This window comes from Aquarana catesbeiana, linkage group LG01 (genome assembly GCF_042186555.1).
Source record: "Aquarana catesbeiana isolate 2022-GZ linkage group LG01, ASM4218655v1, whole genome shotgun sequence".
Lineage (NCBI taxonomy): Eukaryota > Metazoa > Chordata > Amphibia > Anura > Ranidae > Aquarana > Aquarana catesbeiana.
The window spans coordinates 476,017,096-476,033,097 of record NC_133324.1 but is presented as its reverse complement, the minus strand read 5'-3'; the positions used below and the strand labels follow the sequence as shown (position 1 = coordinate 476,033,097).

Sequence of the window (16,002 nt, the reverse complement as noted above, 5' to 3'; positions counted from 1 at the left end):
ATATGGGTGGTCAGCAGGACAGGAAGTGAGGAGAAATCTCTCTCTACCCGCCTGGAAATGGGTGGTCAGCAGGACAGGAAGTGAGGAGAAATCTCTCTCTACTCGCCTGGAAATGGGTGGTCAGCAGGACAGGAAGTGAGGAGAAATCTCTCTCTACTCGCCTGGAAATGGGTGGTCAGCAGGACAGGAAGTGAGAAGAAATCTCTCTCAACCCGCCTGGAAATGTGTGGGCAGCAGGACAGGAAGTGAGCAGAAATCACACTCTTCCGGTCTGGAAATAGGTGGTCTGCAGGGCAGGAAGTGAGGAGAAATCTCTCTCTTCCGGTCTGGAAATGGGTGGTCAGGACAGGAAGGGAGGAGAAATCCCTCTTCCTGTCCGGAAATAAGTGGTCAGCAAGACAGGAAATGAGGGGAAATCTCTCTATCAGCAACATGAGAGAAATTGTAATCCTTTTATACAGTAGAGTGGGGGAAGGCTATAAGATGGTAGTGTCCAATTGCGGATATGTCCTCACTTCCTGTCTGGTGTTGTCAACAGAACAGGAAGTGAGGGTAAGTCTCTCTAATGGAGCCCAGATAATGGAGCGGTAGCACATTTTGTTTCAAAATGATTAAAAAAAATAAGTTGTTTAGTAGATGAAAATCTTGTGAGCTGTACATGTGACATCATGGTGGAGAAGAATGAGAGTGTATCGATCCTGGGAGGTGTAGAGAGGAGCTCTTCAGGCACTGATCCCGGGTGAGGAATGACATGGTGGCCCTCTCCCCCATGTACTTTATAGAAAAGTTGCCAGCACCCCCTCCTACCCCCCCCCCCCCCCCACACACACACACACCCCCTTCCTCGGTGTACTACCTTTCACAAGTCGCCCGTCTGCTCCTGTGTGCGGCTCTCAGACGAGGGGGCCAGGCAGACGACACGGTCCAGCCGCGGGAGAGGAAGACGAGCTGCCATGTAGGCCCGTAGAGCACTAGAAGAGGGAGGCAGCCGTAGATGTGAGCGGAGAGAAAAGGCCAGAGGGAAGCAGGAAAGAAAAGAGGAAGCAGTACGAGCTGCGCGCAGTAGATAAACAAATTGCCCTGACACAAAAGAGGGCTGTCATTTCACACCGCACACATGAATGAGAGGGGAGGGGACGAATACACCCAGATCTCCCTCAACAGGTTCATGAGCGCCGAGCGCCCTGCCATAGAAACACGCCTGCTAATACTGCCGCTTGGCTGTGGAAGGAGCAGCTGCTGGCCGGGGCCTGCTTGTGTTGTGTGAGACTAGGCAGCCCCTGCATCCCTACACACGTGACCCTTCCCCTCACATACTGGATGAGTCTCCAGTCACCTCACAACATAGGGCTGACACACTTTACAGGCTTGCAGCTTGGGGTTTGCTTTTAAAACCGAACACATATTAATTACACAGGTTCTGTGGCTGATTAAGGTGGTAATTAAACTCACTCGGTGCCCTATCTGCATTAAGTTAGCCTCAGAACCTGTGTAATTCATACGTGTTCAGGTTTATAGGAATGAGGTGGCAACCCTATGACAGCTTCAGTCCCATTTCCACAGCATAGGCCAGTCCATTCACTTTAAGGCCCTTTTCACACTGAGGCGGGGGCTGCGTTGGCGGTAAAGCACTGCTATTGTAAGCGGCGCTTTACCGTCAGTATTCAGCTGCTAGTGAGGCGGTTTTACCCCCGCTAGCGGCCGAGAAAGGGTTAAATACCACCGCGGCGCTTTGCCGGCGGTATAGCTACGCTGTCCCATTGATTTCAATGGTGCATGAGTGGTGTATACACTGCTCCTTCCCCGCTCCAAAGATGCTGCTGGCAGGACTTTTTTTCCTGACCTGCCAGCGCACCGATCCAGTGTGAAAGCCCTCGGGGGGTTCACACTGGAGACAAAGCAGCGGCACTTTCACGTCGGTTTGCAGGCGCTATTATTAGCGTAATAGCGCCTGCAAACCGCCCCAGTGTGAAAGGGCCCAAACAAACGCCAAGGAAACTCCAGAACCTTCTTCAGGCACGTGGAGCAAAACAAACTCGTGGGCAGGGCCATTCACCCCGTACGTGGGGGTACCTTTTTGCACGAAGGGTGCTAATCAATGCTGCGGACCACTAGGGTTGCCACTTTTTCTTCAAGTCAAACCCACTCTAGCGGCGCACAGTACATTTTTTTGTTTGTTTTAGTATACACTATAGGTTTGTAACAGACCCGGGACACCTTTGGGCACTCCAAAAAGAAAATTAATGTGATATACATAGTGCCCCTTCACCCTCCTGTCAAGCCCTGTTCTGAGCCGCTCTCCTGTCTGAATAATGTGTCCGGGTTTCAGGTGGACTGAAACCTGGACACATGATTTGAATCCCAAACAGGTGGCAACCCTAGAGACCACGTTTACGAGCTCTTCTATAAAGCGCTGGCCCGTGTCACTATACACGCGTCTCTTGCTGTATATTACATTTAGGAGGGATTCTGCTGAGTCTGAGCCCTCTCCACCAGTCCAGCGTACCTCACTCCCAGTGACAAAATGGGGTCCTGCTGAGCACCTAGCATGTACTTCGTGTGTGCATTTGTTAATGCCTCTCCCATACCATGCGGCCAAGCTGTGGTTCTCTGTAACGCAGGTTCAGTGCTGATACCTTCAGGGCAATGACCGCTGGGGTGAAAGCCAGATCACTGCCCCCTCACTACTGGAGGACCCTCCGCCATACCAGGTACCGTGCTTTATGACCAGTTGCAATGTGCCTTGCACTAGTTTCTTGGCTACCCATAGTAACTGCTTTCCTCCTCCAGAAAAGACAGCAAAATACTCCCAACGCTCAGTGGTCTTCGGCAGAGGGAAAGCCAACCAATATCACATCACAAAACATGGTCCAATGCCCGATGGATGCAGTCCTCCTTGGATAGGGATATCCCAAATGGAACTACAAAAACAAAAAAAGGGAAGGCGCTAACCCCTAGTGCATTATCCGAGTAAACACAGAATTTCTCGATATAAAAAAGTAACCAATAAAATGCATACTCACAAAAGGTGCAGAAGTATACAGCAAGTACATAGAAGGATGACATGAGGTAGAACATCCAATTATTTCTGCGGCCTCACATATGCACGGTAACACATGGGTAACCTGGTTACCCAGGGTGAGCACAGCTCTGAAGAAGGGGGTGGGCCCCCAAAACGCGCTAGTGTGCATATGTGAGGCCGCAGAAATACTTAGATGTTCTACCCCATGTCGTCCTATGTACTTGCTATATACTTATGCACCTTTGTGAGTTTTCATTTTATATCAATAAATTCATTTTTTACTCACTTACTTTCTTTCTTCCTTTCTTTCTTTCTTCCCTGACCACTCCAGTTCTCCTCTACCCATTCTCCATCTCCTTTTTTTCCTCTTTTTCCACCCTCCTCTCCTACCCCATGGTTCCCAACCCCATCCCCCACTCCAACTTTTTTTCAGGGGCTAAGAAAGAACCCCGAGGCGGAGCATCTTACTATTGCTGATGCTTGTGTGGGTGGGATTTGTACTGCGCCAATCCCTGCTGGCCCTCCTTTCCTATTCATCCCATGTGACTGGTGCAGTACACATCCCACACAAGCAGCAGCAGTAATGAGATGCTCCACCTCAGGGTCCTTCCTTAACCCCTGCAAAGTGCTGCAACAGACCAAAAATCTCTGAAGGGGAAGGTAGAGGGGGAGTTGTCTATCCAGTGTAGATTTAGCCCAGTGACAGGCTGCCAAATAGGTGGGATCTGTGAGAACAGCTTCCCTGTGCAGCTCTGCTTGAGGAGACCATATCTGTATTATTCATTACTGCCCCTATACTGTACCCACCCCCTGTACTGTGCCCTACTGCTCCGCCCTGTACTCTCCTACCCCCTGTACTGTGTACACTTACCTACCCCCTGTACTGTACCCTCCTACCCCCTGTACTGTGTACACTTACCTACCCCCTGTAATGTATCCTCCTGCTCCACACTGTACTGTACTCTCCTACCCCCTGTACTGTGTACAGTTACCTACCTTCTTTACTGTATCCTTCTGCTCCACCCTGTACTGTGCCCTCTAGCTCCCCCCTGTACTATATCCTCCTGCCCCCTGTACTGTGTCCACTTACCCTCCCCCTGTACTGTACCCTCCTGCTCCGCCCTGTACTGTAATCCTCCTACCCGCTGTACTATGTACACTTACCTACCCCCTGTACTGCACCCTCCTGCCCCGTGTACTGTCCACTTACCCTCTCCCTATACTGTACCCTACTAATACAGTTAATTTTTATTGCTTTAATTATTTTTCCTCCATTATGGGCGTGAGTTTGGCCTCATGTCTAAGTTTTGCCCAAGGCCTCAAAAGCCTAGAGCCAACTCTGACTGTAGGCAACTTGCCCACACACGACTTCTAACCATATTTGGGATGCCATTAAAAATGAATGGCATTTCAAGCGTGATATACAGGAAATGCCACGTGTGAATGTAAGGCATTTTTATTTGAGCGCTTTAAGTGTTTTACATGTGTATTCGAGCATGTTTTCTGCAACTCTAAATAGGATCTAAACTTAAGTTAGTGTATACCTGCCTACCTCCAAATCCATTGAGGTCCAGAAAAAACTAAATTTAAAAAAAATAAGAGGACTGCATCCTTTTCTGTTTTTCTGGTTACAGTTTTTAGGTAGCTTGATGTAAATGGACACAAGTCTGTTTACATATGGCCGCCTATAGAGCCATCACGGGTCTACTTGTATCTGCTGTGTAAGAGCCCTTTCACACTGGGGCGGGGGCGTTGTCGGCGGTAAAGCGCCACTATTGTAAGCGGCGCTTTACCGTCGGTATGCGGCTGCTAGCGGGGCGGTTTTACCCCCTTGCTAGCGGCCAAGAAAGGGTTAAAACCACCGCAAAGCGCCTCTGCAGAGCTGGAGCTGGAGGGTCACAGGTTAGCACCCATGCGTTACTGGGTCTCCACTGGAGAAAGACGGATCCCCATCTCACTAGACCTCTACACTAGAATTAAAGATGTGGAACTCGCGGAGACCCAGCCCACGTACTTAACCATAGCTCCCAACTGTCCCTGATTTGGAACAAAGTCCCTCTTTCCCTCCTCCTTCCTCATTTTGGTATACAAAATGTATTTTTTATCTTTTGAAAATGAGATTCCGAGTGCTGAACCTTTCATCCAAGTTCCCAAATTGCTGTATTTGTAAATTTCAAACACCAGTATAAAGGAGTGGTAGGTAAAAGGAAAAAAAAAGAAAAAAAAGCACTTTTAACTAATTTATTTAACTAATAATTTTTTTCGTATAATTCTCCTGTAAGACATGGCAGGGGTGTGTGTCCTATGCGAACATACTTTTGCTAATAGGTGTCCCTGGTTCCCATCTCAAAAAGTTGGGGGGTATGACTTAACACCTTAGACATAATAGAGTGTGGGAGCCCTGACACCGCTTGGAAGAAGTGTAATTTCCTTACCTTTGCGTCCTTTCACTGTCTGGTGGGTGTCTTGATGGTTGAATAATTTACTGACCAGAACACTTTCCCATATTTTGTAATATCTAGTCTCTTTTTTTTTCTAGTTGCCTTTGGCCTGCTTTGCAACCAACACACCCGCAAGGTACCCCAGGCTCCAATATTACTATGTTTAGAAAGATGGTGTTTTTCATGTATCTACTGCCTATTTTCTGAAGTTGTCAGTTAATTTTATAATCTAGGCTACGTAGGTACCCATTGTCACAATTATTGCACTGAAGTATATTTTGAAGATTTTGCTGTCTGCCACCCTACCCTTGCTATGCGATCAACATTCTCCTTGTCATACTATTAGATTGTAAGCTCTTATGAGCAGGGCCCTTTTAAAGTGAGTGTAAACCCACTTTAAAAAAAAAAAAAAAAAACCTGCAAGACAAAGGCATAATGAAACTAGTATGCACATCATACTAGCTCATTATGAAATACGGTACCTTAGATCAAAGCCCCCGTAGCGGTCCCAGTACTCCGCTCCGGCCGGCGGCATCGTTCCCGGAGTTAATTCCAGGTATCACGGGATCCGGCACTGTGATTGGCCAGAGCCGCAATGACGGTAACGTCACACTCACGCCATTGGCACGCCGTTGCTTCAGTGCGCATTTGCAGATGACGTCGGCACATGCAGATACAGGGGATATCTCCTAAACCGTGCAGGTTTAGGAGATATCCGGGGTAGCTACAGGTTAGCCTAAAATAAGGCTTACCTGTAGTCAAAAGTGGATTGTAAGGGTTTACAACCACTTTAACCCGTTTGTATTTTATTGTATTGTAACTGTACTTTATTTTGTAAAGCGCTGAGCAAACTGTTGGTGCTATGTAAATACTTTATAATATTAATAATGCTGTTGCCATGTGTATCCGAGTAGCCTTTTGTGTTTTGAGTGTGCATCACCATGCAAAGCCTTATATTTATGAAAAAAAAATCTTAATAAACATTTTTATTTATAAAAAAAAAAGAAAGAGCCTTACTGGCAGGAAAGTTTTTCCCATGCAGTGGGACTGTGCCCGCACTGCACGGGTTAACTGCTCGCTGTGTTCATGGGAGAGGAGAAAGCTGTATACACAATTGGCGCTCCACCATGATCCAGAGGTGGAACAGCACTGCATTGGAAAATATTTTTCTTGCCCAGTGTTGGGCTTTAAAAAAAAGAATGATGCAGCCATCACAGCTAGGAATTGGTAAGCTGCAATATAATAATGGTTTGCTTTTGGCTTTAAGGCTCTGTTTCCACTAGTGTGACTTTTCATGCGACTTGGGACTGAAAAGTCGCATGACAAATTGTTTCCCATGATCTCCAATGAGTACCGTTCATATCTGTGCGACTTCAAGTCGCAGCGACTTCAAAGTAGTCCCTGCACTACTTTGGTCCCACTTTGATGCGACTTGAGGTCCATAGATACAGGCATTGCTTCAAATCGCGGTAAAAAGTCGCGGTAAAATCGCGGTAAAAAATCGCGGCAAAATCGCGCGACTTTGGGGACGCACTAGTGGAAACCTAGCCTAATACCGCTTTACATAAACAGACAAGTTGGTGCTTTTACACTCTGATCTGGAGATGCAACAGGAAGTTAGAGAAAATCTCCCCAAAGTGAGGGGAATTTCCATTTTAGACAGCTGTCACCAGAACATTTGTCCTCACGGGATAATTTAATCTTACTTCCTGCTCCAATAACAACTTTGAAGTTTTGGATTTCCCCTCACTTTCTATCTTGGGAACAATGGTTACTGGGACACATACTAGGGCAGTGGTCATCAACCCTGTCCACTAACAGGCCAGGTTTTATGTATTACCTTGGGGAGATGCAGACTAGAATACTGCAATCACTGAGCAGCAAATTATATAACCTGTATTGTATTTCAGTTATCTTGCAAACCTGGCCTGTTAGTGGGCCCTGAGGACAGGGTTGATGACCACTGTACTAGGGAATTAATAAAGAACGTCCAGAATTCTGTCAAGCCTCCACACAATAAATTACAGGGTTAAAGCAATATGCCATGTCTCAACGTTTTCATTTGAATTTAACATGAGGCAAACATTTCATACAGCAACAATACAGAATCGCACAGTGCAGATGAAAGTCATCACAATACAGCACAAGCCTGCACCTCCCAGGGGCCAGGGAGGAGCAAGAAGCATACACGGCTAAAGGGGTGCCAGAGGTGCTCTTTTCATATGACACCAGCCTCCTCATCCTCCTGCTGTCCGGCTAGCATGTGGCCAATTGTCTAATGGATCAATAATTGAAGAGAAGCTCTTCATCCAGTAATAAGATACCTAACGTTCTAACAAAAGCCTGCGCCACATTTTCAATAGGGAGCCCAGTGCCACAGGCCTCACACTGAATGGAGATTATGTACATACAAAAGCAGCAAAACAAATTAGAAACAAAAAAAAAAAAGAAATACCATGAACTATTATAAAACAGATTAGTCATTAATTATACAATAAAAAAATAGTGGAAAGAACTTAAATTATAACCACATCTGCCCATAGGTGCCAAGTAGGGCACATGGCAACAGTACCATATCACATTATTTTAAGTAAAACCAATGCACGTCACGAATAATAGGATTTTGGTACTTACCATGAAATCCATTTCTTGGAGTTTCTTGAGGGACATGAATGCAGAAACTGTTGGGTTATACTGCTGCCTACAGGAGGTTTTGAACAATGGCAAAAAAAAAAAAAAAGTTGTGACTAGCCCGGGTAAAATCATTCTACTCTTAACATGCTTAAGTTTTGTAGAAAAAGTGCCAACAGAATGATCATAGACACAAATGAGTGGGACCTGTTTCTCTCAAACGCCAAGAAATAATTTTTGGGGCAAGTACAAAAATCCTATTTTCTCTCTCGTTCATTGAGGAACACAGGCATTCAGAAACTGTCTGGACACCTAAAAGCAGTTCCACTGAGGGGTAGGCAACAGCAACCAAACACCAAAAGGCCCGAAAATAATCAACAAAACTTGGCACTGCCTGCAGTTCAAAGAGCAGAACGAGAGACCATATGCTCAAAGCGGACATCAAATGAGACCTGGACGCCCACCTGGTAAAACTTCAGAGAATGTGTGAACAGGTGGCAGCCCTGCAAATCTGGCAAACTTGACTGATGCCAAAAGCCTAAGAAACACTCACAGATCTAGAAGACTGCTCCTTGACAGGAAAGGTTGGAACCTGATTTTTAAGACCATAAGCGTAACCCCTTGTCTACCAAGGTACGTTTATAAACATCCTGGTATTCAAGGGGTTAAGGCAAGCTCACAGCTATTGCCCCCATCCCCCCCAACTCCCATGGTGGTTCCTGGGCTGTCCTGTTAAACCAAGGAGCCTGAGACTGCAGTTAACCACTTAAAGCGGGGTTCCACTCAAATTTTTAACTTAATCTTACCCCCTTCAGTTAATTGCATAGATGTTCAAATGCCACACGAAAATTTTTATCACTGTAATTACCTTTATATTGTACTTTATTGTGGCACTTCCTGTCTCTCCTCCCATGGGAGTAGGTGTGTTTATTGACTTTCCCCAGCGCCGCACTGTCTCCTGGGAGCGTAGTGTCAGGCTTCCCAAGATTCAGTGCGGGAACAATGATCATGCTTGTGAACAAGCTGTGAATGAACAGCATTCACCGCATCCAGGAAATCAATGCTTGTGGGCTTCACATGCCCACAAGCAAGATGGAAACAGCCAGCAACACATTTTTAAAGTTATTCTTCAGTACGAAAACAGACAGAGGCAGAATTATTACACCCAAACTGTAAGTATTATTTTGGGATTAGCAAAGTGTCTCAATGACCTAAAAAAAAAAAAAAAAAAAGATTGGTCACCGGACTCCCACTTTAAGGACCAGCCTCGTTTTGGATTTTAGGTGTCTACATGTTTAAAACAGGTTTTTGCTAGAAAATTACTTAGAACCCCCAAACATTATAATTGTTTTTTTTCTAACACCCTAGAGAATAAAATGGCAGTCAATGCAATACTTTTTTTTGCACCGTATTTGCGCAGCGGTCTTATAAGCGCACTTTTTTTTGAAAAAAAAATCACTTTTTTTAATAAAAAAATAAGACAAAAGTAAAGTTAGCCCAATTTTTTTTATATTGTGAAATATAATGTTTCGCCAAGTAAACTGATACCCAACATGTCACGCTTCAAAACTGTGGCCGCTCGTGGGATGGCGTCAAACTTTTACCCTCAAAAATCTCCATAGGCGACGTTTAAAAAATTCTACAGGTTGCATGTTTTGCGTTACAGAGGAGGTCTAGGGCCAGAATTATTGCTCTCGCTCTACCGGTCGCGGTGACACCTTACATGTGTGGTTTGACCACCGTTTTCATATGCAGGCGCTACTCACGTATGCGTTCGCTTCTGCGCGCGAGCTTGTCGGGACGGGGGTTCTAAAAATTTTATTTTATTTTTTATTATTTATTTTACATGATTTTATTTATTTTTACACAGTTTAAAAAAAAATTGTGTCACTTTTATTCCTATTACAAGGAATGTAAATATTGTAAGTATTGTAATAGAAAAAAAGCATGACAGGACCTCTTAAATATGAGATCTGGGGTCAAAAAGACCTCAAATCTCATATTTACACTAAAATGCAATAAAAAAAAAAAAAGTAATTTAAAAAAATGACATTGAAAAAAATGTGCCTTTAAGACGTATGGGCGGAAGTGACGTTTTGACGTCGCTTCCGCCCAGCAGTGTCATGGAGACGAGTGAGTGCCATCTTAGCCTCACTCGTCTCCAGGCACAGCACGGAGAAGGACGCGATCACCTCTGCCGCTACTGATGGCTCCGGTAAGCGGCAGAGGGCACCGGATTGCGGCGGGAGGGGGGCCCCTCTCCCGCCACCGATAAAACGGTGAATCCGCCGCAGAGACCACTTTTATCTTAAAGCCGACCGTCGCACAAAAACGGGGATAACGGGGTTATGGCAACTAGCTGCTGCCATAACAACAATATCATCCGCCACCAAAGTTTGGAAGTACATCGGCGTGCGGCAAGTGGTTAAAATGGTTCTAAAGGCAGAAGGTTTTTTACTTTAATGCATTCTATCCAATAAGGTAAAAAATCTTCTGGGTGCAGCTCCCCCCCCAGACCCTCCTTATACTTAGCGGAGTTTCATCTTGATCCAGTGATGTGCATGAAAGCAGTGGCTCTCCCAAGTCTCTCACCTCTCTCTGGCTGTCACAGCAACGGGAGCCATTGGTTCCTGCTGCTGTCAATCAAAGCCAATCAGCCAATGAGGAGAGAGCAGGGGTGGGGTCGAGCCACTCTGTGTGTGAAGGCTTGCTATTGGGGGCACTCAGCGGGGGGGGGCAGTTCCGTTGGCGGGGGACCCAAAAAGAAGAGGGTCGACGCTGCTCTGTGCAAATAACCTGCTTGTTATTTTTTTTTAACCTTCAAAATCACTTTAACTGCTCAGAATAAGAGATCATCCCTGGCAACAACATTGGAAACCAGAAGCAATGTGTTTTATGTCTCTTCCAGGTTCACAAGTGTCATTCTCCAGCTACTGTAGCCAAGGATGCAGCTCATCGAGCATGATCTGGACTTGATTAGCAGCAATGGAGGCCAATTGCATATCCCTGCTGTATATTATTCCCCTTCATTCCTCCCCTAGCAGCTACTACATAAAAGGTTATGTAAGGAGGTAAGGGCCAGAGGAGCTGGGTCAGCACTCCAAGAAAGGAGAGGGCTAAGACATGCAAGGAGGGAGGGGGGTGTGCCTGGGAAATTACTCTTCTCCTGGAGTAGTCAAATTTTCTAGCAGGGTCTCTTTAATAGTTAAGATCCATTCATTCAATGGGAGTATGGTATGTGGGTGATGCTTCGATCCAAAATGAGTAAAGTCAACCCCTTTTAAAAAATTAAACCCAATTTAGAGAGGTGCACAGAGGCGGTAATACAAGCACATTTTTGGTGTCTGCTTTTAGTCAGTACAATTAGATTATTTTGTGTACAGTACTGCTTTGTGATAGACTATATATAGTTAGCAGTTTCTTTCAAATTGCTGCAAGTGAAAAGATCATCAACAAAGAACAAAGAGAACACCTGGCAAATATATTAAAGGTGGAAAATGTTGTAAAGGCGAACTTCTGTTTAATTCTCCATTGTAATCTACTATCAAAGTTCAGCACTGAATGCGTATGAATTTGTTTACCTCATCTAGATCATGAAATCAAGAAGACTATTTTGAAATGAAAATGCATTTAATGCAACGCAGAGAAAAATAAAAGCCCACCTCAAACGTATTACAACTGCATGCTAACATGCCTGCAAAACCACACACACTGGCCATAGACAGATTGATATTGATATCCGACATCTGTTCAAGTTGGAAATCCTGTCGCTCAGTGGCTGCAGCCACTAATCAGTGTATTCTGACAGCAGCACATCCGTAGCCTATGAATTAAAGTTAAGCAACTGATTATTCCAGTGGCCTCTTTCTGTAGTCCCTTTAAGGCAGGGAGTATAAGCATAGTTCAGAGATTGTACATTCTAGCCACATAACTGGTTTAATCACTATTGTAAAAGCAAAGTGAAGTGAAGCATAATGTATCTTATGAACAACACAGTCATACTGAAGTTAACTATAGCATTACAGCAACAACAGGGCCATCTACAATATAATGAAATAAAAAATAAAAATTATAATCTATAATAAAGAGGAGAGATGACTGCAGATTTCCTGAATCCCGCGTTCAACCAAATATTGAGCAATTTCTTTCTCACATACTGTGAACTAGATCAGGGCAGCAGACATAAAAGTGATCCTTCTTAACCACCCAAATGTGCAGAACAGCAGGCATGGACAGCACCACAACAGAACCAATAAAAGTTAAAGCAGAGTTCCACCCAAAAATGGAACTTCCGCTTTAAGTGCAGGTGACCCGCTGACATGCCACATTTGGCACGTAATTTTTTTTTGCGGGGGGAGCTGGTACCCTGTTTTTACATGCACCCAGCTCCCACTTCCTTCCCTGACACCGCAGCGCCGGAAGAAAGATTACCTCTCCCCCCTCCCTCCCTGCAATCTTCTGGGATACGTCACAGGTCCCAGAAGTTGCACGGCCAATCACAGCATGCAGCGCATCTCGTGCATGCGCAGTGCGCGCCTGGCTGTGAAGCCACAGTTGCGCACCCACAGTTAGAATGCCGGTGCTGCGGAGAGGTAGAGGAGGGGGAGATGTCTGATTATTAAAAGTCAACAGCTACACTTTTTGTAGCTGCTGACTTTTAAATGGGTGGAACTCCGCTTTCACACTGGGGCGGGCATCGGCGGTAAAGCGCCGCTATTGTAAGCTGCGCTTTACCGTCGGTATACGGCCGCTAGCGGGGCGGTTTTACCCCCCGCTAGCGGCCGAGAAATGGTTAAAAACCACCGCAAAGCGCCTCTACTGAGGCGCTTTGCCGGCGGTATAGCCGCGCCGTCCCATTGATTTCAATGGGCAGGAGCGGTATACACTCCGCTTCTTCACCACTCCAAAGATGCTGCTAGCAGGACTTTTTTTACCGTTCTGCCAGCGCATCGCTCCAGTGTGAAAGCCCTCGGGGCTTTCACACTGGAATGAAAGCAGCAGCACTTTCGGGTCGGTTTGCAGGCACTATTATTAGCGCAATAGCGCCTGCAAACCGCCCCAGTGTGAAAGGACCCTAAGGCAGAATTCAAATGGCTGACCAGGCTCAAGAGCTGTATTAGAAGACTGCCATTAAAATCATACTTTTCACTTTGTACAAAAAAGCAGCTAAGACGACATCACCAATTCTACCCAAGAAGGGTTAATCATGGAATGTCTGCACATTTCAATGAATGTATACACATATGCAATTGTTGCACAATCCAGCTGTGAGTCAGAAAAGAGTTTATATTCTAATGCACAATAAGAGCTATCAGCTAAATGTACAAGTCAACATACAGTATCTCACAAAAGTGAGTACACCCCTCACATTTTTGTAAATATTTTATTACATCTTTTCATGCGACAACACTGAAGAAATGACACTTTGCTACAATGTAAAGTAGTGAGGTTACAGCTTTTTTAACAGTGTAAATTTGCTGTCCCCTCAAAATAACTCAACCCACAGCCATTAACCTCCCTGGCGGTAAGATTATGTCTGATTTTTGAATCTCATAGCGGTACATTGTTTTGCATGGAAATTTGGCGTTTTATATTGCAGGCCTGTAATTCTTTGTAATAACACACTTAAATCTGTCCAAACAAGAGTCTAGTAGATATCCCGGGTATGATAAAGTTTGAAACACGAAATCATAAATTATAATATAATAAATAACAAATAATATTATAATAAACTGTATTCAATAATATAATCAAATCAAAAACACTGAAATTTGCTCAGTTGCAGAATCGTCACTGTCGTCACTTTCTGATTTCTGATGACGAATTTCCCCCCCGAATCACTATAGCCCAATTCTGCAAGTGATTCTACTTCACTATCGCTGTTTTCTAGCTGGTCAAAAACCGCTTTTGACGTAAAGGGACGCTTTTTGGATGCCATGGACATTCAACTTTCCAGGCAGAAAGAACAGTATAAATAATAAAAAACTGCAGGCAGGGCACTTGATAAAGCACTAGGGACAAAAGGGAGGTGAAATTATTTGATACAGTAATGCAGAGGTGCCCAACCTTTTGAAGAGCGAGGGCCACTTAAGCGACTTAGTAAGCAGTTGTGGGCCACAATGTGCAGCGTGGGCAGATGACAGACAACTTACAATCTGGGCTTGCCAACCCGCCATCCCAGAGCAGGAGGTCGCGGGTCACATCAGAGGGCTCTGCAGGCCACTGGCTGGGCACCCCTTCAGTAATGTAATCTTACAGATTACAGCGTGTTATGCATTTTTCACTTTTAAAATTTTCCGCTGGGCGCCGCCCCCGTGTGTCATGGTGCTTACAGGGAACGGAGCCTGGAGCAATGATGAATCAGGCGGATGATCTGGCGGAGGACACAGCTGTACATGGATCATGTACATAGTCGCCTGACAAGTAGCGTCCTGTTCTGTGCAATGGAACCGTTCTAATCGGAGCGACGCAAGTCGCTCCGACTTAGAAAAAGGTTCCTGTACGACTTTGGGGGCGACTTGCACTGACTTATATACAGAAGTCGTTTTGCAAGTCGCTGCTGAGTCGTATCCTGGGTCGCCTTAGGCAGTCGCGCTGTAAACCGACCCTAAGAGAAAATTTCCAAATTGTGCCCAATTAGTGATTTTTCCCTCCTCGGCGTCATGTGGCTCATTATTTTTACAAGGTCTCGGGTGTGAATGGGGAGAAGGTGAGTTAATATTTGGTGTTCTCGCTCTCACTCTCTCATACTGGTCACTGGAAGTTCAACATGATACCTCATGGCAAATAATTCTGATCTGAAAAATAGAATTGTTGCTCTACATAAAGATGGCCTAGGCTATAAGAAGATTGCCAAGACCCTGAAACTGAGCTGCAGCACTGTGGCTAATACCATACAGCTGTTTAAGGACAGGTTCCACTCAGAACAGGCCTCACCATGGTCGACCAAATAAGTTGAGTGCACATGCTCAACGTCATATCCAGAGGTTGTCTTTGGGAAATAGACGTATGAGTGCTGCCAACATTGCTGCAGAAGGTAGAAGGGGTGGGGGGGGGTCAGCCTGTCAGTGCTCAGATCATACGCCGCACACTGCATCAAATTGGCCTGCATGGCTGTCATCCCAGAAGGAAGCCTCTTCTAAAAATAATGCACAAGAAAGCTCGCAAACAGTTTGCTGAAGACAAGCAGACTAAGGACATGGATTACTGGAACCATGTCCTGTGGTCTGATGCAGATAAGCTTATTTGGTTCAGATGGTGTCTAGCGTGTGTGGCGGCAACCAGGTGATGAGTACAAGAAGGATAAGTGTGTCTTGCCTACAGTCAAGCATGGTGGTGGGACTGTCATGGTCTGGGCCTGCATGAGTGTTGCCAGCACTGGGGGAGCTACAATTCATTGAGGAAACCATGAATGCCAACATGTACTGTGACATACTGAAGCAGAGCATGATCCCCTCCCTACGAAAACTGGGCCGCAGGGCAATATTCCAACATGATAATGACCCCAAACATACCTCCAAGACGACCACTGCCTTGCTAAAGAAGCTAAGGGTAAAGGTGATGTACTCGTCAAGGATGTCTCCAGACCTAAATCCTATTGAGCATCTGTGGGGCATCCTCAAAACGGAAGGTGGAGGAGCGCAAGGTCTCTAACATTACCAGCTCCGTGATGTCATCATGTAGAAGTGGAAGAGGACTCCAGTGGCAACCTGTGAAGCTCTGGTTAACTCCATGCCCAAGAGGGTTAAAGCAGTACTGGAAAATAATGGTGGCCACACAAAATATTGGCACTTTGGGCCCAATTTGGACATTTTCACTTAGGGGTGTACTCACTTTTGTTGCCAGTGGTTTAGACATTAATGGCTGTGTGTTGAGTTATTTTGAGGGGACAGCAAATTTACACTGTTA

General features: G+C 45.4%; 1 protein-coding gene across 5 annotated transcripts in view; it reads right to left on the bottom strand.

Annotated features, from left to right (window-relative positions):
• Nucleotides 1-16,002, bottom strand: part of PTBP3 (polypyrimidine tract binding protein 3) — a 256,357-nt gene that overhangs the window by 143,696 nt on the left and 96,659 nt on the right. For 2 of the 5 annotated variants that reach the window (XM_073591438.1, XM_073591453.1), the window contains exon 1: nt 857-1,212. The exons of 2 other annotated variants lie outside the window; for them this stretch is intronic. The gene's annotated coding sequence lies outside the window, so the exon portion shown is untranslated. Of the gene's footprint in view, nt 1-856; nt 1,215-16,002 lie in introns of those variants that run through there. One more of the 5 variants, XM_073591448.1, reaches the window with a different exon arrangement.